Genomic DNA, 23,647 nt, shown 5'->3' with positions numbered 1-23,647 from the left:
CACCGTATTATACAGAGAGATGTAATCTGTAAATATATCCCAGTATTGAGTAGCAGAAAACAGAAAATAGAGCTCTTGTGTCTTCAAAGATATACCTTGTAGATCCCCTGTGCTAAATGAAACAGCAAGTGAAGATCGATTCTCTGTGGCTGGACTGAAGCAAGGTAGGGAGCCTGCTGGATCTTCTGCTGGTGGGCTGAAGGAAAGGGCAACCTGCTGGATTTCCTGCGTCAAGTGGTCCTGCTGGATCCTCTTCACGTTGGATGGAGGAGATGAAGTCCCCAAAGGGTGAAAGACTCCACGACAGAGAAGAGGGCACCTGCGAAAAACAAAAAGGATGAAAACAAACAAACAATCGGCCCCCTTGTCAACCGAGAGGAACAGGGGTGAGAAGAAGAGGGAATGGAGAGAGCGGGTTCAGAAGAAAAATGCAGATTCGCCTCTCTTCTTTCCATCAAAACCTCTTTTTTTTAAAGATTTCAAACCCTTTCCAAAACAAAAATCACCTTTTCCTCTCTGCGGTTCCGTTACTCTTTTTTTTCTTTCTTTTGAAAATTTTGAAACGGAACATTTAACTGGTTTTGCAAATTGGCCGTTTTAAAAAAGGGGCGAATCTTTATGACTTTCAAAATTTCGGTTCATTTACCTAAAGTTTAGGTAAAATGAAGTGTTTTTAGGAAAGTTTGGCTGCGGCGCCGTTTAAGGCTGCTTTTTTTTTAAAAAAATAAAAATAAATAAATAAATAAATGGGAGATGCCACCTCAGCCATCTTTAAAATTCTTTTTGAAAATAAAGTTTTATTTTGTTTTGGAGAATCCTTTATTTTTCAAGTGGGGTGCCACATGTGTGTGGGCCCACTAACTAAAAATAAATAAATAAATAATTATTGAGAAATGAAAAAGACAATTTTGCAAATTGGTACGAACTCCAGGTGGGTCCCACTTGAGAATAAACAACTTACCTGGGAGTCTGAGTATGATGCTAGTTCAAAGGCAGGTCCTGCTCCATTTATTTGAAGATACGAGATAAAACATTATTTGTTTTTCAAGAATTTGGAAAAATTGGGTTTTCAGGGCAAAAATATGGATAAATGTAAAAACAAAATTTGTAAAGAGATTTAAAATCCTTTTTGCAAAAAGTTTTGAGATAAAATCTTTAAAATCAATATCTAAATATCCAGATTGTTTTTCTTGAGAAAATTTTTGTAATTCAAAGTCCTGGGGTAAAATGGGAAAATTTGGTAATTTTGAATACCCAGGGTTTTAAAAATCAATTTGAAAAAGTTTAAAAATCAAATCTGGATGGACAATTTTGAAACTCAGGAGTTCTGGATCTCAAACTGGCATGCTATGCAGTGAAATGATGCAATGTTATGCAAATACATGTTTTATGAAATGTCACTCTGAGCTTGGACTTGGAAATTCTAACTTTTTGTCCAAAAAGAGGATTTTGAAATTTTGCAATTTGAAGATGTCTCTGAACCTAAATATAGAAATTTTGAGGCTCAAGAATGAAATTTAGGACTTTCTGCAAGGTTCAATCTCAGAAAATGACCATTTTGCCCTTTATTGGTTCTGGAGAACCGAAATGTGGTGATTGAGGGCGATGTCAGGGAGGTGAGTGAAAATTTGGGGTGTTTACAGATGCCCCTCTTTGCTACTAAGCCGGCTTATGGTCGAGCTTAATGGCAAAGAAAAACACTCCAAATTTGGGCTATATATATATAAAAAAAAAATGACCCAGTTAGAAGGATCTAATTGGGTATGAGGAAATTAGCCTGAGGAAGATGGTAGATATGAAATGGAAAAATGAAGGGGAAAGACTCACTCTGTGAGAGCGAAGTTCAGGTTTATGCCCTTAACCTGGATGGTACAGGAAATGCTCCGTATGGAACGAAGCTCAGGTTTTATTGGGGAATTAAATATCTCATAGAAATGAGACTCAGGTTTGTACCCTTAACCTGATCGGGTGGAAAATGGAATACCTCATCAAATGAGGCTCAGGTTTGTACCCTTATCCTGATCGGGCGGAAGATTAAATACCTCTTTGATTGAGGCTCAGGTTTGTACCCTTATTCTGATCGGGCGGAAAATGGAATTTTGGAAGGTGAATAAGACAACTTTTCTTGAAGATGAACGAGGCGATGAGAATGGAATTGTAAGAGGTAATTTTGGAAAATGATAAAGACGATCCAGTGAATTTTTCATCATCGTGAAATATGAATAAGGTAAAGAGTAAGACGACTCTTTCGACAATGTGAAAGATGAATATGACAATCTTTTGACAAGAATAAGGTAACTCTTTCGACAACGCGAAAGACAGACAAGGCAAACTCTTTTAGAGAAGAGTAAGGCAACTCTTTTGACAACGCAAAAGATGAATAAGGCAATTTTTCCAACGAAGAATAAGGCAACTCTTTCGGCAATGCGAAAGATGAACGCTGGCAATCCAAAGGAACAAGGCGATTCTTTCGATAACGCGAAAGATGACAAAAGGCAATCCAAAGGAATAAGGCGATTCTTTCGACAACGCGAAAGATGATAAAGGTTATCCAAAGGAAAGAGGCGATTCTGTCGACAATGCGAAAGATGACAAAAGGCAATCCAAAGGAATAAGGCGATTCTTTCGACAATGCGAAAGATGACAAAAGGCAATCCAAAGGAACAAGGCGATTCTTTCGATAACGCGAAAGATGACAAAAGGCAATCCAAAGGAATAAGGCGATTCTTTCGACAACGCGAAAGATGATAAAGGTTATCCAAAGGAAAGAGGCGATTCTGTCGACAATGCGAAAGATGACAAAAGGCAATCCAAAGGAATAAGGCGATTCTTTCTACAACGCGAAAGATGACAAAAGGCAATCCAAAGGAACAAGGCAATTCTTTCGACAATGCGAAAGATGACAAAGGCAATCCAAAGGAACAAGGCAATTCTTTCGACAATGCGAAAGATGACAAAGGCAATCCAAAGGAATAAGGCGATTCTTTCGACAACGCGAAAGATAACAAAGGCAATCCAAAGGAACAAGGAGATTCTTTCGACAATGCGAAAGATGATAAGGCGATCCAAAGGAACAAGGCGATTCTTTCGACACCGCGAAAGATGATAAAGGCAATCCAAAGGAATAAGGCAATTCTTTCGACAACGCGAAAGATAACAAAGGCAATCCAAAAGAGCAAGGCGATTCTTTCGACAACGCGAAAGATGACAAAGGCAATCCAAAGGAATAAGGCGATTCTTTCGACAACGCAAAAGATGACAAAGGTAATCCAACGGAACAAGGCGAGTCTTTCGACAACGCGAAAGATAACAAAGGCAATCCAAAGGATTAAGGCGAGTCTTTCGACAACGCGAAAGATGACAAAGGTAATCCAAACGAACAAGGCGAGTCTTTCGACAACGCGAAAGATGATAAGGCGATACAAAGGAACAAGGCGATTCTTTCGACAACGCGAAAGATGACAAAGGCGATCCAAAGGAAAAAGGTGATTCTTTCGACAATGCAAAAGATGACAAAAGGTTATCCAAAGGAACAGGGCGATTCTTTCGACACCGCGAAAGATGATAAAGGCAATCCAAAGGAATAAGGCAATTCTTTCGACAACGCGAAAGATAACAAAGGCAATCCAAAGGAGCAAGGCGATTCTTTCGACAACGCGAAAGATGACAAAGGCAATCCAAAGGAATAAGGAGATTCTTTCGACAACGCGAAAGATGACAAAGGCAATCCATTCGGAGAGAAGGCTAATCTTTCAACAACGTGAAAGATGATAAAGGCTATCCTTTCGGAGATAAGGCTAATCTTTCAACAACGTGAAAGATGATAAAGGAAAATCTCTCGAAGGGGTCGAGATGCATCAATATGGACATCAAGCTCTCACTTAACGTTAGGATAGCTAGAAAATATTGTCAAAATGTGGAAAATTTTGTTGATTCAAAGTAATTGAAAATGATGCTCATTGTTGTGAAAATATTCCTTCTTTTCTACCTGAAGTATTACCTCCAAACAGAATTGTCTTCATAGAATCAAGATTTGGAATCCAAATTGCTTGCGATTGACCTTCTTCAAAGAAGTTATCAATTTCCTTGATATGAGCAGGAAAGAGAATTTGATATTATGAAAGTAATTGATGAGAGAATATTGATAATAGAATTCTACAAATTTAAAGAAGATTCTTGATAAATTTGGCAGTTTGATATCCTGGGAGCTTCTCTCATGATAATCTTTTTGCACTCTTTTGGCTCTTTTGGACTTCAGGAGAGTTTATTACATCATCCTTTATTTTGGATAGATGTCCTGACCTTTTTCTCTCTTTCTTTTTCCTCTCTTGCTCGCTTTTTGGGAAGGGTACGTTACCAACTCCTTCAACTTGGAGATGTTTCGATCCTTCTTTGACGGTATTGGCTGGAGATTTTTGAAGGATAGCTAAAATTAAATATCTTTTAGAGATTGTCGGTAGGTTCATCGCATCTGCCTTCATCTCGACAGTGCTTTGGACTTTCCCTGGAAGGATCCGTCACAAACTCCGTCATCTTGGAGATGTTTCAAATCTTCTTTGGCCCCGGGGGTATACTCGCTTAATTCGCCTTCATCTTGACGACAAGTGAGAGATCCCTTTTGCGGATATTTAATTGCAGCTTAGGTGATTTTGAGGAGACAGGGCTTGGGTGAATTCTCTCTTTTTCTAGCACTCAGGATATTTCCAGTGCCTCATCTTTACAAGAATAATCTTTAGAGATGTGTCATTGACTGCGATCAATATCAATCATCTATGGCTTTGTAATAACATTGAATCTTCTTTTCTGTCCATATCGAGGATTTATCATTCATCCTTTTGGTTGGCCAATAGAAAGAATTTGGATTTTGAATCCTTCTTCATAAAAGCTTTGCCCTTTTAGAAGTAGTACTAAGGTAAAATTTTGTGAAATAAAATTCTGAAATCAACAGATAATTGATTGACAAATTGACAAAGTGTTCTTGAAACCCTTAGTAAAAGAGATCGCTTGACATCCGAGTTGACACATCCCTGACGATGGTACTCAATTTCGAAGGTAAATCCAATACGAAGTTGGAATTTTGAAGGTAAGTCTAACTCAAAAGCTGGTTTTGAAAGACCATCTGAATCAGGACTTAGGCTTTACAAGGAAAGCTGGAAGATTCGAGTCGAAACTCGAGCCTTCGAAGGAAAGCTAGGAAGTTTGGTTTCTAAGGAGATAAAGTTCGGATCAAAACCCAAATCTTCAAAGGAAAAACTAGGCCAATTCAGATTTTTGAGTCGAAACTCAGATATTCAGAGGAAAGTTGGAAAGTTCGAGTCGGGGCTCGAATCTCAAAGGAAAACTAGAAAGTTCAGATTTTGAAGGAAAGAAAACTTGAGTTAAAACTCAAATCTTCGAAGGAAAGCAGGAAAGTTCGAGTCAAGGCTCGAATCTCAAAGAAAAATCTTTAATCAGAAGATTGAATTTTTTAAAATCGATAGTGCGAGAGCTAGGATTGAAAGTTTTGAGAATGGCCAGTTCGAGGACTGGATTACTTGACTTGCAATGAAAAAGACCATCATATTTAGATGTATGTGATCTGATTTTCAGAATTAACCCCTTATCCTGAACGGGGATATGAATAGAAATTGGAAAATCATGGAAAATGATTCAGGTTTATCCCTTAACCTGAAGGGGAAGAAAATAGATGCAGAATTAATGCAAAATGGAATGCAAATGCACATGAAATGTAAATGAATGCAAAATTAATGCGAGTGGGTGCATATACATGCAAAATGAGAGATTGGTTTATCCTGCCTGCATACAGGATGTTTTGAGGTAAAGATAGATTTTTAAAAAAAAAATGCCCCAGTGTAACTAGGAAGGAAAATTTTGAATACAAAGAAGGATAATCGAGGAATAAGGTGACAGGCTTTTTGATTGAGAGACATCTTCAAGGTCGTTCCTCACAAGAGACATATTGTGAAAAGGAAAGAGACACAAATAAAATGGCCCCAAACAATTGGCAAATTTAATAATTTTATTTAAAAATCGAGGAAAGGAAGCAGAATTATATTATCCCTTTGAAATGATAAAAGCAAAATGAGAAGTGAGAAAGTGTTTGCATATGAGATCTTTAAAATAAAAGGAGAATGTTTATTCTGAAAGTGAGAAATCATTTTGGGAAGGAAATCAACTGCGGCGTTGACTTTGAAGAATGGTCAGCGTGAGAGCTGATCTTTGAAAGGGAAATCAACACGAGGGTTGATTTTGAAGAGAGATCATCATGAGGGTTGATTTTGAAAATTGGTTTAACAATAATTTTGGAAAGAAAATCAACACAAGGGTTGATTTTAAAGATAATGGTTCAAAACCAATTTAAGAAAAGAAGATCACCGCGATGGTTGAATTTTTGAAAAAGATTGAACCAAAATATTAAACTTTTGGGTGATCATGACGAAGATGTTTGTAGAAAATTTTCAAAATTTCATGATTTTTGAAAAACCCTCATAGGTAATTTCATTTCTCTCATGGATGATGTTGGGATTGCCCCTCATCTTGAAAAGAATGGGCAAAGAAGATTCTTTAAAACGAAAACAGGTGCCCTAATGGGGCAAAAGAAATATGTATTCGATGAAGAAAATTGACATTTTATTGATAAGCAGAACTGATAACAAAAAGACTGCCTATTTATAAGCATTCGACCAAAATGTTGCAAAAACTGGGCGGACTTGCCCCTACGGGGTGACTGGCAAAACGAAAGGAAGAAAGCAGGAAACTTTGGCATCATCAATTTTCTGAATGATCTGGGAAAGGCTCGGTCAAGATGGCCAACTCGTCTTCTTCTTCATCTTCAGCAAGGAGGCTCTTGTCAATGCAATCCTGAACAATATTTTTGAAGACAAAACAATGATCGATGTCATGCCCCACTGCCCGATGGAACTTGCAAAACTGATTCTTGAACCTTCCCATGATGGTGGGAGGAGTTGTGGCCTTTGGGAGCTTCACTAATCCCTTAGTCAGCATGAATTCAAGGGCTTCTTCGAGTGTTTGTTTGAGAGGAGTGAACACACGATCATTACTCCAACCTTCACGCTTTATCTTTTCCTTTTGTGGAAAGTTGGGCTGAGATAGCTTGCTATTCTGTCTTTCCTCTCGATCCGCATGGTTGCCCTTACTACTTTTGTTATCATTGCGGCTGATGTTGGCGGAGGAGGTGAAATTTGCCTTTTTCTTTGGATCTAGATTATTCTTGACGAGGGTGATACCATCGTAGACACCGTTCTCCAACCCCATCTCGAGCCACTCGGCTCGTTCATTAAGCTCTATGAAAGACTTGGAAGGCGAGGTGGAGATAAGACTTCTCAAAGGTTGTGAGAAGTTGTTCAGGATCAGCGATAAAGCATGCCTTTCTGATATAGGATCCCTCATTTTATTGCAGGTCTCTCTTCATCTGCGAATGAAGTCCCTTGCCTTTTCATTTTCATTCTGCCTTAGATTGCAGAGATGGCTCAATGTTGGGAGCGCTTCAGTATTAAACAGAAATCACTCAATGAATAGGTTGACCACCTTATCGAATTCTCGCAGCTCGATTGGATTGATATGCTCGGAGTACCACTTGGCGGCAGTGCCTTCTAGGCTACGAGGAAAACAGAGAAATAGGGCCCTATTGTCTCTCTTAAATTTGGAGCATTCGGCGAAAAACATGGCGAGATGGGCTTTGGGATCACCAGAACCATCGAACTTAATGAACTTGCGGGGCAAATTTTCTAGTTCTTCGTCTCCTTCTAATCCATCATAAAAATCCTCGCTAGTGAAGACTTTCTTGCCCTTGTCGCGAGCTTGCAGATCTTTAACCACTTTGGCCATTTCTTTGAACTGTGACTGCAGGGGCTCTTCTGCAACTTGATTCTTTGATTTGCGACTCCTCCTTTGTTCTCGGCCCTGTTTCTGAAATGCCAGAGGCACCTCATATTCTTCATCGGTGTCTTCCTCTGATTCTGATTCATCTGAAGTTTCCTCTGGCTGAACTTGCTTCTTCGAATTCTTCTTATCCTTGTGCCCATGGAACTTCTCTCTGAATGGGTTCTTCTCTGCACTGGTCCCAGCCTGTTCACTCATCATTTTGGTCATCATTTTCTGGAACATGGCATACATCTGTGGGTCTATGCCATCCTCTTCTTGTTGTTGCTCTTGACTCCTCTTGGATCGCGGGGATCCCATCTCTTCTTCTGAGGCCGACGAGTACTAAGATGTCATTGTTCTTTTTCCTGATCTTGTTCGAACCATCAAATGTTGTGGATGTCCTCTGCAGGATAAAGTCTTGATTAGACTCTGAGGGAATTTTGGATTGGGAGGAAAATGGTTATTGACGATATGGTAAACAATTGGAAGAATATCCCATTACTAGGGATGGAGTCGCCGCTGAAATCACGACAATTGTGTTGTCATTCTTTGTAAGAGAAATAACAATGGAAAATGTGCCTTGTTACCTAGGCGAGGTCGTCAACCACGAGGAAAAACACCATTTTGAAGGAAAGAGATATCTCTTGGAAAACAATCCACAAATGGATTTAGAATAAGGAGAAGGCAAGTGGGTAAATAATTTCCACTGCAGTAATCAAGGTATGCACGAGAAAAATATGATGAAGAATTTTGCAAATAGACAAAAGAATTGAAAATTCAAGGAGAGAAACATATGATTTTGAAAAATTGCAGGCAGGATAAAAATGCAGCTGAAAATTCGAGATCCAGTAGAACGGAAGAAGGAAAAATCACCTGGAGTTTTGAAAGAAATGGGATATTTGAGAAAATTATCCAGGGTTTGAGAAAATAAAGGAAAAGGTAAGAAATATGGATATTTGAAAATATGTTGGGAAAATGTAAGGAAATAGAGGTAACATACAAACAATCACATCCTGCACAAACATTTATGCACATACAGCACTCCCTAAAAGGCTGACTATAGATGCATCCATTTGAAAACAGTTGTAGGACCCTAATCCTAACTCTAAGTTCAGATCATCTTTGTCTAATCCAGTTATGCCGATATACCCGAACCGAAATTCGAGGTACGTGGCATATAATTTCAACTCCGGTTCTAAGGTAAGGTTTTCCAACATCCTTGAGCGCCTACCGATATACTTCGGACTGTGGCCCGCGGTACGTGGTAGGGGGGTGTTAACCCAAATAATTGGCCCAGTTGTGAGGCTCTGTCCCAAACTATGGTTCTGGAAAAGAGCCCAGCAACGTGAAGACCGGGTAATGATAGGTAATGGAGGTTTTGAAAAAAAAATAATCACATGCAAGAAATAGAGGGCTCTAAGTCCTAGAGAAATAGATTTTTGAAAATCTTTGAAGAAGCATACATTGTTTGCATTCAGATCCTAAATTGAGGAGAGTTGTATTTAGACCTAAGTCTATGTGAGTATGAAAATATCTCCTCAATCTGGTCCTACCAAACCATGCCTAATCTATATGCAGTTAATGTCAGCTAGGTCAGAATCTAGGCTCCTAGGCTTGCATGATATCAGAAGTAAAAGTGCTGACATTTTGTGAACATAATTTCGATAATTGAACTAAGTCAAGCATAATTTTGACCAGACAAGGACAGGTCCCATCACGGTCGCCAAACCTGTTATCGTCGCAAAATTTTTCCCGTCTTCCCTTCCTTGCTGAAGGGAGATGGAAAGGCTTTCGCGATTCAAACTTGACCGGATTTTGGAAATTGTTTTAAAATACTCACCTCCATTTTGAAAATTGCGGGAAAATCCATAGGATGGGGCTCGACCTATCGGTACGAGGTTCGACCGTTCCTGCCGCCTTTAACAGGGGTAATCAAACCAAGGACCAAAATTGTGCTTGACTTAGTGAAATCATTGAAATTATGTTCTATCCTAAATGCACAGAGAATTCAGGCATGTGCTATGAGATTTTTGGAAAATGTAAATTGGAAAATATGATGTATGCTTAGAAAATATTTGGAGTTGAAACATTTCTCAGGAAAAGATGGAAATCAATCTCTCAGGAAACTCAGACGAAGAAGGTTTGAAATCTCGAGAAAGTTTATAAAGATTTGGAAAATCTTGAAGAAATGAAAATCTCAGGAACATCTTGAGAAAGTTTATAAAGACTTGGAAAACCATGAAGAAATGAGAGTCTCAGGAAAATTTTGAGAAAATTTATAAAGACTTGGAAAACCATGAAGAAATGAGAATCTCAGGAAAATTTTGAGAAAGTTTATAAAGAATTGGAAAATCTTGAAGAAATGAGAATCTCGGGAAAATATTGTGAAAGTTTAGAAAGACTTGGAAAACCATAAAGAAATGAGAATCTTAAGAAAATTTTGAGAAAGTTTAGAAAGACTGGGAAAACCATGAAGAAATGAGAATCTCAGGAAAACTGAAGGAATTCTTGAGAAAAGATAATCAGTTGAAAAGAAAAACATTTATCAGGAAAACTCGGATGTTGAGAATTTTCTTGGGAAAATGAGAGAAAATCTATAAAAAAACTCATTGGAGAAGGAAATTCAAAACTTAGGAAATTGAAATCCTGAGAATCTGGTTTTTTGAAATATCTGAAAATCAACTTGGATTCTTGAGAAAATGAGAAATTCCTTTGAAAAATGAATCTTAAGAAAATGATATTTTCAGGGAAAATCATGGGAAAACTTTGATTTGGGAAATCCAACTCCGAATATCCTCATAGTTTCTTGAGAAATCGATTCCATGAAGTGAAAATCTTATGAGAAAATCATGAGAAAACAGATGATGCAGATGATTTTAATGAATGAATGCACTTTGTAAAGATTTCTGAAAAACTGGTTGGAAAAATGTGGATTAAGCCAAAGTAAATCCTTCACATATTCTGACTGTGGCCATGAATATGTTCAGAGTTTATTTGAGTTAATTCACAATATTTTGAAAAATTTAGAAATATGATATGCATTTTAAGATAGCCTAAGAGTGTAGGCTCAATGTGACTGGTAGAGAGATGATGGGTCTGGGTCTCGTCCATATTCCGACTAGGGCCGTAAATATGGACTCCACCGAGTTCATCAACTCTCTAAGAGTTGGTGCACGTGCCATTCGTGTTCATCCACGGTGAATTTAGAAAATTGAGATATATGCATCATAGAATCAGGATATTACAAAAATCAAACTATATGAGATGCATCCTAATCTAAGCAATAAAAGTAAATATTATTCCACGTTTGATTATTACATTTCTGACGTGAGTCAAAATAAATGAAATAAAATACATAATGAAAAAGAATCAGCCTCCTCCAGACTTTCCTGCAAAATTGAGAATTAGTACAAAATAACCAAGGAAATGGGTATGTATACTATATATAACAAAGATATACATGTAGATATAAAAATACTTGAATTTATGATAAATGATATATGATAATGCAAAAAGTAAAAGAAAAAGAAAAATATATGTGATATCCAATGCACATGAAGGGATATATATATATATATACATATATATATATATATATATATATATATATATATATATATATATATATATATATATATATATATATATATATATGGGTAGATATACATACATGTCAATAGATATATACCTATAATAAGAGAATATACATATAAAGGAAAATTCCATATAATGGGTAAAATCAGAAAATACAGTTATATACAGTTTCTGTAGGGGATTTTACACAGTTGTAATTCTCAAATTATAACATATTTTGCAGTAGAATTGGGTATGGAGCTTCTCTATATATCAATAATGAAGCATATAAAAGATGGTCAAGAAATCATGAATGGATATTAAAATATCCATCCATGAACATGGCCGATTATCAAGAATGGGTACTTCTGCAGCAGAAAAGGAGAAGTGTATGGATACAAAAGTGCTACTGTAAGTGGTGGCTGTGAAGGGTGATTGGTTTATGTAACAAAAGGTGAAAGGGTGCAGAAGGAGTTAAATATTGTGTAACCAATAGTGTGCAGCTGGGATTGAAGTATGTGATTGCATGATGCAAGGTGTAATGAGCACTGATGAGGAGGTTACGACTATGAAGATAATAGGTGATATGCTTCTGTAGGTGAAAAGGCACAGGAGGTAGAATGGCTGTTAGGCTGTGCAACACAGGAAGTGGATGGATGTGATATGCATTTAATGAAATGATATGCAGGTGAACTAATACAGTGAGTGTATAGCAGGGTATGACTAAAATGCTTAAATCTAATGAAGCATAGATGGGTTAATCATCGTCAATTGAATCTATGATGACCATTTAGCATTGAACTGAATTCTAGATGCAATAGAATATAATCAGCAGAAATTAGAATATCAAACTATATGTATGTGTACTAATGATATAACAATTGAAAATAGAAGACAAGCTATACATTGTCAGAGCCATCTTATACAGTAAATCCAACAACTATTCCTGCAAAATGGGATCAAATTATCTTTGTCACAATAAAAAAAAAATTTCTGCAAAACCCCAAAGTAGTCCAGATTTGGAGATGCACAATACATTATATACCTTTTTCAGTTTTTTTATGCCTAGGCTTCACAAATCTGACAACTATAACGTCTTACCTTCAACTAAAACAAGCAAACTCGGGTCTAAATCAGTGAATTTTCTTTCCCAAGAAAATGGCTCCCGCTTTTGCTCCCTAATGGAGCTTTCCCCTTTAAGGACATGATGATTCTTTGATCCAATAAACCCAGCTGGGAAGCCAGAATGGATAAATATGAATAAAAAAAAATGAGTTCTAAACTACACAGGTAGCAGACATGTTTGCTACTGTTTTTTTTTTTTTATTGCCACCACGAGAATGGTTGTGAAAACAGACTCAGGCTGGTAATTCCAACTTGACATTATTCTTCCAGCTCTGCAAGTAATAATAGAAAAAGCCTGTGTAGAATACTGTCTGGACAAGTCCAAATATCCAAGCTATCCAGTGCACTTTTCTGTGAAGTGGCGATAGATCCAGTTGAGAATGTATAGAGCTCTGTACCAACCAAGAAGGAAAACGTCCTTGGAGGTAAAATTCTTATTAGTGGGAAGGGCCAAAATAAAGCATGGCAAGATGAGAGAAAAAAAAAATGGCGAAAGGTATCTTGATCTTTATCATAAGATCTTCGGACAATCTCGTGGTTCCTCATGTACCAAACAATTAAAATGAGCTCCCCAGGAAAATCAACTTCATCACCGTATTATACAGAGAGATGTAATCTGTAAATATATCCCAGTATTGAGTAGCAGAAAACAGAAAATAGAGCTCTTGTGTCTTCAAAGATATACCTTGTAGATCCCCTGTGCTAAATGAAACAGCAAGTGAAGATCGATTCCCTGTGGCTGGACTGAAGCAAGGTAGGGAGCCTGCTGGATCTTCTGCTGGTGGGCTGAAGGAAAGGGCAACCTGCTGGATTTCCTGCGTCAAGTGGTCCTGCTGGATCCTCTTCACGTTGGATGGAGGAGATGAAGTCCCCAAAGGGTGAAAGACTCCACGGCAGAGAAGAGGGCACCTGCGAAAAACAAAAAGGATGAAAACAAACAAACAATCGGCCCCCTTGTCAACCGAGAGGAACAGGGGTGAGAAGAAGAGGGAATGGAGAGAGCGGGTTCAGAAGAAAAATGCAGATTTGCCTCTCTTCTTTCCATCAAAACCTCTTTTTTTTAAAGATTTCAAACCCTTTCCAAAACAAAAATCACCTTTTCCTCTCTGCGGTTCCGTTACTCTTTTTTTTCTTTCTTTTGAAAATTTTGAAACGGAACATTTAACTGGTTTTGCAAATTGGCCGTTTTAAAAAAGGGGCGAATCTTTATGACTTTCAAAATTTCGGTTCATTTACCTAAAGTTTAGGTAAAATGAAGTGTTTTTAGGAAAGTTTGGCTGCGGCGCCGTTTAAGGCTGCTTTTTTTTAAAATAAATAAAAATAAATAAATAAATAAATAAATGGGAGATGCCACCTCAGCCATCTTTAAAATTCTTTTTGAAAATAAAGTTTTATTTTGTTTTGGAGAATCCTTTATTTTTCAAGTGGGGTGCCACATGTGTGTGGGCCCACTAACTAAAAATAAATAAATAAATAATTATTGAGAAATGAAAAAGACAATTTTGCAAATTGGTACGAACTCCAGGTGGGTCCCACTTGAGAATAAACAACTTACCTGGGAGTCTGAGTATGATGCTAGTTCAAAGGCAGGTCCTGCTCCATTTATTTGAAGATACGAGATAAAACATTATTTGTTTTTCAAGAATTTGGAAAAATTGGGTTTTCAGGGCAAAAATATGGATAAATGTAAAAACAAAATTTGTAAAGAGATTTAAAATCCTTTTTGCAAATAGTTTTGAGATAAAATCTTTAAACTCAATATCTAAATATCCAGATTGTTTTTCTTGAGAAAATTTTTGTAATTCAAAGTCCTGGGGTAAAATGGGAAAATTTGGTAATTTTGAATACCCAGGGTTTTAAAAATCAATTTGAAAAAGTTTAAAAATCAAATCTGGATGAACAATTTTGAAACTCAGGAGTTCTGGATCTCAAACTGGCATGTTATGCAGTGAAATGATGCAATGTTATGCAAATACATGTTTTATGAAATGTCACTCTGAGCTTGGACTTGGAAATTCTAACTTTTTGTCCAAAAAGAGGATTTTGAAATTTTGAAATTTTGAAATTTGAAGATGTCTCTGAACCTAAATATAGAAATTTTGAGGCTCAAGAATGAAATTTAGGACTTTCTGCAAGGTTCAATCTCAGAAAATGACCATTTTGCCCTTTATTGGTTCTGGAGAACCGAAATGTGGTGATTGAGGGCGATGTCAGGGAGGTGAGTGAAAATTTGGGGTGTTTACACTGAGCAATGCCTGAGATTGCAAACAGGCAGAGTTCTGACTTAAAATATAAAAAAAATAGGAATACTCCATAGAAATGGATGAAAATTTACAGAGATGAAATAAACATTCAAATGATATCTCAAAAATGATCTCCCGTTAGGGAGATATGACTCTGACAAAACGTGCTAAAAATTAGACCATAAAAGTGACACAGTATAACAAGGTTGTGGTTTTTAACTAAAATTGGGTATGAAAACACCATAAAAATTGATAAAAATTGACATAAAAAAATTAGATTCAATTCTAAAGACATCCCATTTTACAAATTTGAAAAATCATCTCTGGTTAGGGAGAAATCACTCCAACAAGTTAATCCAATTTCAGGAAAAATTTGGACAACCTAAAATGGTAAGGTCCAAATCCTGTTTTTTTTTAGAGAGCAAACCAACTCAGAATGATTTGATTTTTGGTAGAGATCCCGAAAACATATAAATAAAGATGTAGTAAAAAAATCAGATTAAAATAACATCTAATTATATGCGAATTGATGAGATAAAAAATAGACCAAAATAGAAAATAACATCTAAACATGATTGAGTAAAACAAAACCTCATTAATGAATTGATCCAAGGATCAAACATGAGATCTATCATTTCAAATCATGGAAGATGATGAAAATGATACAAAAATAGAATTAAAATATCTAAAAATCAAATTGAAATCATTGGGGCATAAATTGAAATTGATTTAGCCAATTAAATATGGAATTTGATCTATTGAAGATCAAATCCCAATTCTAAATGGCTAGAATGAAAATGCATAAAGTAAATAACAAATTGAATAGATCAAAACATGTGAAATAGAAATTGACATGAATTAAAATAGATCTACATTACTATTTCATGATATTAAAAAGAAATTGCAAGAAAGAAGAAAAGAAAGTTGGGGCGATTTTGAGAAAAATTGAAAAAAGGAAACAAAAATAGAAAGAAGAATTAAAAAAGAGGAGAGCGAGGCCTACCTTGGGATTTCTTCTTCTTCACTTCAGCTACAAAGAGAGGAGCCAAAGAGGAGTGCTTGAGAGAGAGAGGGGGATTTTTCCTTCCTTTTCTTCTTGAAAAACTCGCCCCCATGGGGGCTTTTTATAAGGCAGAGTGAGGGCATTATGGGCATGGCCCATTTAAGATATTTTCAAGCCCTTAGGGCTGATGTGAAAAGGCTCACATGGGGGAGGGGTTGGCGCTAACTCTATGTGAGATTTGTTGTTTGTTGAATGGGCAAAAGTGCTCTTTTGTGAAATATTTTGACACATGGCACCCTCTTGCAAGAGGGTGCCCATGTGAGTCTTTTTTTGGTTTTGTAGATGGGTATAATAGACACTTATTTGAAAATTTGACGCATGGCATCACTTGGCAAGTGATGCCCATGTGTGATTTTAAAAGTAAAGGGGTTTTTAAAGGCATATTGAAAAAAACAATTTTGATTTTGAATCTTGAAAATACCAGGTGGTGCCCCTCTTTGAAAACAATATTTTTTCTTTTTTTTTTATGAAATTAAGATAAAAGGGAAATAAAATATGAGAAATAAAAAGAGGAATTTGGAAATAATTGGATTTCAAAAATCCAATTTTGATTTATGAAATCCAAATTGTTTAAAAACCAGATCTAGATTGAATTTTGAGAATTTTTGTAAAAATACTGATTTTGGATTTTGAAATTCAAAAGCTTATTTTTGAAATTGGGGATAAAAATTGGATTTGGATTTTGAATTTGAAATCCCCAAATGGATTTTGAATAAAAATTGGTTTTTGAAACTAGATCTGGATCTATTTTGATATTTCGAAATCCAAATTAAATTACGAATTGGACCAAGGATATTTTTTAAAAGAATTTTGCAAAATAATGGATTTGGAATTTGAAATTGATTTTGAAATTAAAAAAAAAATGGATTTTGAAAAGGATCTGGATCCGAGATTTTGAAAAAGATTGGATCTGGATCTCGATTTGAAGGAAATTGGCTCAAAATGAGAATCAAACCCTGAATATGGATTTCTGAAAAATTGAAAATGGAAAACCCCCAAATTCTTTAATGAAAATTGGGATTTTGATTTTGGATCTAGGACCAAATCTTGGTAGGTTTGCACATCATTCTCTCTCTTTTAAGTTTTGGTAAAATAACTATTGTGTATGGTGGAATTTTCCTTTTCGTACACCTTTTTGAAATAATATCCGATCGTAATCCTTGGTTTACTCTAAGGCACTATAAGCTTGTTTCGGTGTCCACACACGTATCCTTATGACTAATTCTCTATTTACTATATATATATATATATATACATATACTTTACTTTACGCAATTTACTTAGCCCGATGCATGGTTTTATTCACTAGGCCATGTTTATGCACTTTACTTTGTCGTTGCGCTATTACGTGCATAGGCTCTTGCTTTATGTAATTTACTTAGCCCGATGAGTGGTTTCACTCATTGGGTCTTGCTTATGCATTTTACTTAACTCGATGCGTAGTTTCATTTACTGGGCCTTGCTTATGCACTTTACTTTGCCATCACGCTCTTATTTGCACAGGCTTCTGCTTTTACTAAATATAGTTACGCTATAATAAGTGCACAAATGGTGATTGATCCCTATCGCCAAAGCGATTCCAAATGCCTTGCCTCGTTCAAATTATTGTTTGGTAAAAAAAACCCTATTGGAAAGGTTTTAGATTTTCACCAAACCACTTTTACGTAAACATCTAAGTCACCAGCGTATGACCTAAGGCCTAGGTTTCTAATAAACCATGAAAGATGCAAAATAGGCACAATGGTACACATCTATCTAAAAATGAATATAGCAATTTTTCTATTAAACAAGAGAGATGCTGCCAAAATTTTTGACAAGATGCTCTCCGAGCTTAAAGAAGCATAGTGTGATCATCGCAAATTTTTTCCTCTCTTGGTGTTCTCTCTCTTCCCTCCTCTTTTCCTTTCTAGCCTCTATTTCTCCTTTTTAAAGGGAGAAATGAAAAGACAGAAAAGAAGAGAGAAGAGAAAAGAAAAGAAAGAGTGAGAGGAAATCTTCTGTGAAGGTCTCACTTGACCTTAATTTTGAAAAAGATTTAAAAGATTACTCGCCTTCATTTTTGAAATATTTGCGAGAAAATTGAGAGACGGGGCTCGCTCGTCGGTACGAGGTTCGACCGTTCTTGGCACCTTTACCAGGGGTAATCGAACCAAGGATCGAATTCATGCCTTTTTGTTTTGCTTTAATATTACCTAAGAATTTATTCTAAGTCTAGAAAAATGCACAAAGAATTATGCTTGTGTAAATGCAAAAGATGTATGCTTTTTTGAAAAGAATTTGGAAATTTTATTCAAATGATTTTGAAATTGTGAAGAATATGCTGAAGAAATGGTTTTTGAAAGTTGAAGAAGGACTTGGAGAAGTTTAGATTTTCTAACTTAGGATTTAGAATAGATCTTAAGTTTTGATTTAATCAAAGCTGAAATGAACCTGAATTTGAAGAAGGGTGTTTAGGAAATAAGGATTGAAAGTTGAATATGGACTCTAAAATTGAGAATCAAGATGAAATTTGAAGATAGAGTGGAACTCTAGATTGAAAATTTGAAATCAGAATGATAAGGTGGAAGAAATCTAGATGGGATTTGGAACTTAGAATTGGGTGTGAAACCTGGAATCCACGATGAAATCGGATCCTAAATCCGGAATCTGAGATGGAATTGGATCTAGAATCCAAGATGGGATTTGAAAAGTAGAATTGGATATAAAATTTAGAGCTCTAGATGGAGTTGGATCCGAAGTTTGGAATCCAAAATAGAGTTGAATTTGGAATCTAGGATCCTAAAGGGAATTTGATCCGAAGTCTGGAATCCAATGATGGGGTTGGATCCAAAATCTGGAATCCTAAATGGAATTTGGATCCGAAGTCTGGGATCCAAAATGAAGTTGAATTCTAGGATTCTAAATGGAATTGGATCCGAAGTCTAAGATCCAGGATGGAGTTGGATCTGAAATCTGGAATCCTAAATGAAGTTTGGATCCAAAGTTTGGGATTGGGTTCTAAATCTAGAATTGGATTTTGAAAGTTCAAATGGGACTTTTGAAGATGGATCTGGGTTTTGAAAACCCTAATTGAATTTAAAGCTTAGGAAAAATTGAATTTTAAAATCAATCCCAAAACTTTGATTTTGAATTTGAGAATCAAGACTCAATCTTTAGATGGCACTGTGAAGATAAAGGATAAACTTGATTTTTTGAATTTGAAATAAGAAGATGAATCAGAAATTTCAAAGTTAAATTGAACTTTGAAATTGAATTTGAGATATTGAATTTGAATTTGAATCTTGGAAATGAATTTGAAGTTTCAAAGTTGAGTTAAACTTTGAATTCTGATTTGGAATTTGAAGTGAAATTTTGAATATATAAAAATGGATTTGAAATTTCAAAGTCAAATTGGACTTTGAAATTGGATTTTGAATCTTGAAATGAGATAGAAAGCTGAATTGAAATAAAAATTTGAAGCTTGATTTGAGAAATGAAGAAGATTTTTGAAGATATATCTCAAAATCACTTGGATTTTAAAAGAATTTTGAAAATATAATGCAATTCTATCCTAAATGATGAATTGAAGAAATTTTGAAATTGAATTTGAAAAGCATATTTTATTCTTTAAATGAATTAAAATAAGATTAAAGAATATAATACATCCTTGACTATGGTCATCGAATGTATTATATAATAATCATATTTGAATTTAGGTGAAGAATAAAACATATTTTGGTGCTTTTATAGAGTTTAAAATGAAATTAACTCTCAATATATCCTGACTATGGCCATTGATATATATTTTGAGTTAATTTTAATTTAAACCCTGATAAAAGAAGAAAATATTTAGAAATATGATGATTTTTGAAAAGAGATCCAGTGTGGATCCAGTGTTATTCCATAAAAGATGAAAATCCTAAGCATTGTCCACATTTTGACTATGGCCATCAATGTGGGTCATTTGCTTAGTATTAATCACCTTTTATTAGAATGGTGCACGTGCCATTCATGTTTCCATTCGTGAATTTTTGAGAAATAAAAGAGAAATAATATGGAACAAGTAATTTTCATGAAAATGCTCATACATTCTAATCTAATAATTCTCATTGATATCTAGCTATTACAAGTTTTAGATTTGAATTAAATTTTAAATTCCTAAATTAAGAGGGAAAATTGCCTAATTCCTACAAAATACAAGTTAGCACAAAGTAAAAGATGCATATAGAAGGAGATTTTACAAAATGTAATCTTGAATCTACAATACAACTGATAGAAAGCTTCATGCATATACTCTGCATCAGAATAAAATGTTAGTATATCACATTAATGAGAGAATTTACATAATATATTGATGAAAGACTCATGCTCATGTCAATGATGAAGTGTATGTACATGTACATGATATCTCAGGCTACGGGAAAGAGCATATATACATATATACACCTAAGCATGATAAAAATAGGGACTGTGTATACCTATATGCAGTATGTATGACATATTATGAGGTATGGATACCAACGAAGCTTAATTAAAGCAAAACCTAAAAGACCTAGCCTTCGGTGGGCGGTGGAATAAAATGGAGTTGTGGGAGAGGTGTGAACTAAGGTAGGCAAGGTAAATATTGCATGATGAATATTATATGTCAACAGTGGAGATGGTTGATATTGGCAAACGGGTTTGTTGATGGTTGGGTTTGGAGAAGCAGATCTGTTGATGGGTGTTGTAGGTAGTGATGACAGCAAGTAAGGCAGGTGAAATATCAAACAACAAAGAGGCTGTTGACATGAACTGTAGCAAGAAATGGAAGTAAGCATTGTACTGCTGTAACTACAGTGATGATGGAGGAGGTGGAACCCTTCCACAGTGCATTACATTAGCTATTATGCTGATCGTGAGATGGGTGCCAAGGCTGGAAATTCGTGCTGAAGGTGGTGGATAGTAGGGGTTGAGGATGCTATGAGGAGAAGAGGAGACATATGCAACAGGTGGCCTGTGATGGGAGTGACAACAGGGGATTGGTTGGTAACCCGTGTCATTTGTAGAGAAAAGTAAATGGCTGTGGGGCTAAGTAGAAATATATTGATGATGTTACAGGTGATGGAAACTTATGGGTGCAGATGGAGTTGCTGAATGCAATAACAATGTAGTGAAAATGGTGCTGGAGAGTTGTATGTTTATGATAGATTGTGACAGTTGATTGGCAGGTGCTACAGAGGGAGGAGCTGGAGGTTGGTGGCGAATGGAGGTGATTCTATGAAGGGGTTGTTAACAAGGAATCACAACAGCCAAAATGGGTAATATAGGGGAAAGATGTAGGCTGGGAGTGAGATGGAGTTGCAGAAAATGATATTGCACAGAATAGATATGAAGACTGGCACACAGTGATGATGGCAATACCTGGTGCTGTGTAGGGGTGGATTTGTTGTGCCCATGAAAGTGGGGAAAATATACACAGTACAAAGTGGAAAAAAAATGGGAATGTAATGATGTCAAGGAGATGAAGTAATGGGATGGCAGATACGTATGATAGGTGCTGGCAGGAAGGTGCAGAAAGTGGTGATGCACAGTGTGATTTGCAGGTGGTGGAAGATGAGCAGGGAGCGATGACATGCCTGAAGAAAATACAGGATTGTGCGTGTTGGTGTTGTGCATACGGTGATGAAATATAGGTAGTCAATGGATGGGACAAAATATATAAATGATAGTGACGTGCAGAAACACAGGATGCAATGAAGTGAACTGTGTGCAAGCACATGGTGTTCATGAATGTTGAGGAAAATATGGATTGAGCTAATTGATTTTTGAATTTACACTACAACTGACTTTCAAATTGTTTCCATGCTTTAGATACATGAAATTTGTCTCACCACTACCAACGTTTATGCTTGCTTACATCCAGTCTAACTAATGTAGAAGTTTTTTTTTTTTTTAACTTTATAAGCAACAACAAAGCATGCTAAACAACAACTTCGATTTTAATTTTACAAGAGAACAACAGGCTCACATACGCTTTATCATGGTGGCCATCCAATTTATATTGAAAGAAAACTTGGAATCAAGATTTTATCAATGAAAACCATCCGTATAGATATAGATGATCTCAAGGATGTTTGCAAATCCATCAAAAGCAAAAGCAATCTAAAAGGGGAGAAAAAAAAACTCAAAATCCAAGTAAGGACCTGATGACTTGTCTGAGTCAGTAACTTCCTTTTCAACTGAATACACTGGCGTTGAAGGGGCAGCTGCATTCTTAACAAAAGTTAGATCCACAGGCCTAAATTTTCCAACCAACAACAAATGCAGATAGAAAAAGAGTACCAAAGTGAGGCATATAGCTTCTTCGAACAAAACCATGAAAACAACAAAGAAAACAAAAGGAGGCATTTGTCTCCTCATTTGGTCCTTTGAACTAAACAGGAGAATGGTGGAATTACCAGTAGTGATAAAAAAAAAATGAAAGGAGGCACGATGGACAAATACACTTGAACAATACAATGGAAATTCAAACAGAGAACCAACCGAAGGGGGGTAGTAATACATGATGGTAAGCATGCTGTGCGATTTGTTGTAGTGACAAAATGGCAATGCATTGTGAAATGAACAGGATACCAAACTGATGCATGATATGCCCATGCAGTGAACTAAGGAATGTGCTTTTTGATACTTGGTTTAGTCTGATGTATAGGGTATATACAGTGCACAGGAAAATCTATAGATGAGATGTAACTACTATGTGACGAATGATGCTAAGGGATGCCATAGCATGGGCGCAGATGCTGAATATGAATCCCCTGTAACACGCCCATAGATGTGCACGATAGAGGGGATGACTACAATAAACTTGCAAAGCATTGAAGACAACGTAAAATAAAATGCTATTACAAATCATGAGATGTAGATGCAAAAGTGCCTGTGAAATGGGGAATGCGCAGAAGGGATATAATGAATGCTTAGGTACACGATGGAGGATATTAGGCATTATGAAAAAAAAATGCTGAAAGGAAATTCAGACATGGAACGTTAATGATGGGTTCAATGTGAAGGTTAATGGATAAGACGGAATATAATGACAATGCACACTCGATAATGAACAGAGGTAAGATGAAGGGATTTCACAACTTCTGAAATGCTTTCACGATAAAACAGATTTTCTTTCACGAAGGCTCAAATCAACTATTCAAATTTGCTTTTGCAGCAAAACAAATCTGTATCACAACGGATCAGATTAGCCATTCGTATCCGCTTCCACTGCAACTCCCATCTGCTATTTGAAATGGCTTATCCGGTGGATTAGAAATCCATGGAATTAACACATCGATATAATTCAGTAAACCAGAAAATAAGCTGACGAAATATGGATATTATGAAGAGAACGATATTATCAAAATATAATGCAGAGGGTCAATGATGCATACACAAACATACTGTATCTAAACAATATAAACAGGTATTCAGAACATGAGAAATGGATAAATGAATTATAAAGAGAAAGAAAATTGTTGGAATACGCAGATTCCATTGATCTTGCACATTTGTAAATCGATTTGCTATGTGCAAATCGAGATTACAAAGGGTGCGTTAATGGAACAAAAAAAAAATCAGAAAAGGAGGAGAGGACTCTTACCTGATTTGCTGGATCTCAACTCAAGAGAAAGCACCGATGTCCTGTTATAACATGATACCTCTTCTAAGGTTGAAGCTCCCTCGGTCAATAAGAAAGATCAAAAGAGGAAATAAGGAGAAGAAGAGGAAAGGGGAAATGAGAGAAGGATCTTGA

General features: G+C 36.1%; 1 pseudogene; it reads right to left on the bottom strand.

Annotated features, from left to right (window-relative positions):
• Window positions 1–12,815: 12,815 nt before the first annotated feature.
• LOC149828841 (ER lumen protein-retaining receptor pseudogene) lies at window positions 12,816–13,172 on the bottom strand (annotated as a pseudogene).
• Window positions 13,173–23,647: the final 10,475 nt, after the last annotated feature.

The sequence above is a fragment of the Nuphar pumila genome, chromosome 9, assembly GCF_984573655.1.
Source record: "Nuphar pumila chromosome 9, dmNupPumi1.hap1.1, whole genome shotgun sequence".
NCBI lineage: Eukaryota > Viridiplantae > Streptophyta > Magnoliopsida > Nymphaeales > Nymphaeaceae > Nuphar > Nuphar pumila.
Note: the sequence above shows the minus strand (reverse complement) of the source record. Positions and strands in the feature narration are given on the sequence as shown.